Here is a 2,278-nt window from a genome sequence, read left to right on the forward strand (position 1 = left end):
GATAGCCCTTCTGCGGCCCGGGAGGGTGTCAGGAGGTAAGATGGGACTGAGATCAGCATCTTCCTCCTTGCTGATCTCCCTCCGTAGTGTGAATGCGGAAGTGATGTGTAATACATCACTTCTGTCAGTCCTCTGGCTGCTATAGCCAGAGAGAAGAAGCTGATGAAGCAGATCTCTGCTTCATCAGCTTCTTTTGGGGTCACCAGGTGACATTAGGGGTCTTAGAGACCGATACCAGTTCAGATACCAGTGCCGATACTTGGCATTTTCACGAGAACTACCAGGGTTGCAGCTGGGACCTGGCTCTGGTGCTCCACCACTGTTCCTGAAATTATTACTCGATATTGTTTTAGAAAAACTGTCACACTACAAACAAAAATGTATCAGTACTTGTACTGGAAAAACTGGTATGGGTGCTTCCCTTTATATATATTTATAAAAACAAAATCATACAATAAAACAGAGATGTACAAATCCCGGGAACTCCGTGTGCTCCTTACAAATGACAGCTGCCTCCTAACTTCTGAATTTTTCTCTAGTCTAGTCTTGGAGCTGGAAAAGTATCTGTACATGTACTTGTACCGAGGACGGTACTTGGTATCGTTGCATCCCTACTATATACAGTACAGAGTACTGTATATAGCATTAAATGCTATATAAAGCACTGACACTTCACTACACTGACAGAACCACTTTAGATTGAACTCCAGCAACACACTACGTAGGTCTGGAGTTCATGGCTCACAGCTCACTTAGCTGTGAGCCATGATTAGGCAAAGCCATCATTACTTTACCCAATCATGGCTCTTCAGTGCACAATGCCGTGATTGGGCAAAGTCTTGCACCTGACCTGTGGTCAGGTGCATTGCTTTACCCAATCAGGGCTCTCTAATGCACACAGTGCATTGTGGGGCACTCGGCGGGCGAACAGTCCACTGAATGCCCTGACGAACATCGACCCCATGACTACTTACGAGTATGTACTAGAGGTGGAACCTTATGAGTAAGTACTAGATGCTTAATGTATTTTGTGCTTCTAATAAAAACCCACCAATATAAAAAGATACTACTGAGGACTCATTGCTTTTTGTATGGAATTGTCATCAGGACCTGGGCAGGGTCTGAGGACCGGTTGAGTTCCTTCACAATAATAAGGTGCCTTATTATTGTGAAGGAACCAATAAGGTGCCTGGTCTCCCTAGCAACAGTGGAAGACTCTCATATACTTCTACACCATCCTAAAGCTATCCTTCTGGGGTGGATATATATAAAAAGAGTATTAAAAGGGCTGACATTCTGCTTCGGGAGAAGATGCTACTCCAAGTTCTCTTAAGTGCTGTCCATATGAGTCAAAACCTAGTATCTAGGTCCACATAATCTCTACTGCAAGAGATGATCAGCCAATCTGAAGTTTGATCCTCCTCTTTAACAACCATCATATGACCAAGTGACAGGACCTTCATATATGTGACCAGCAATAAAAAGAGCCTGGCCACCATGCTCTTCATGACTTTAGGAACAAAAAATTGTGCCTTGACTCTTCCCAAATGCTGAAGTGCTCTGAATGGGCAAAACTTCGACAATTCCTGTACTTTATAGCTGTTGGTGGCTTTTTTTTTCTTGTTAAAGGAACAGAGTCACTTTAAGTCTGTGAAGGTTCTCATTCATCCAGGTCATGGTATATCTGTAAAAAATAAATCAAGGCAGCTGGACTTGCTGTATTTTCTCTTGAAGGCATTTCGCTGGTCATCCGGCTAGCTTCAATTCATTCGGAATTGAGAAAGCTGTTTGGATGACCAGTGAAACGTCTTCAAGGAAAAAAATACACCAAGTCCACTTGCCTTGATTTTGTTTTTACAGATAGAGTCACTTTAAGGCCTTTTATCACTTTACATTTATCTGTCTCAACAAGATAGTTAACATAGCTTTATATTAACACTTTGTAGACCCATTATAATAAGTGCTGACCTTTAAAATCTCGTTTAAAGTTATTATCAAAATGGGAACACTACTTTTACTTCAAGATTTGTTCAAGCTAATTTGAAATAATGAAAATTTAAAGGATTTTAATAAAAAAAACACATTTACTTATAAATTTATGAATTAAGACAATTTTTGTTTCTAATTCAGTGGAGGCTTTTTTGTGACATGCAACTTTTTTTTACAACTAAACCAAAACAAGTTTGTTTTTTTAACACAATACGATGAACATAAAACATAGTAAATTTATTTGCCTTCAGCTTTATTCTCCTTTTTAAGATTTTTTTTTTCTTTCTTC

Source organism: Nanorana parkeri, unplaced genomic scaffold (assembly GCF_000935625.1).
Source record: "Nanorana parkeri isolate BGI_ZX_2015 unplaced genomic scaffold, ASM93562v1 scaffold1049, whole genome shotgun sequence".
Classification (NCBI taxonomy): Eukaryota; Metazoa; Chordata; class Amphibia; order Anura; family Dicroglossidae; genus Nanorana; species Nanorana parkeri.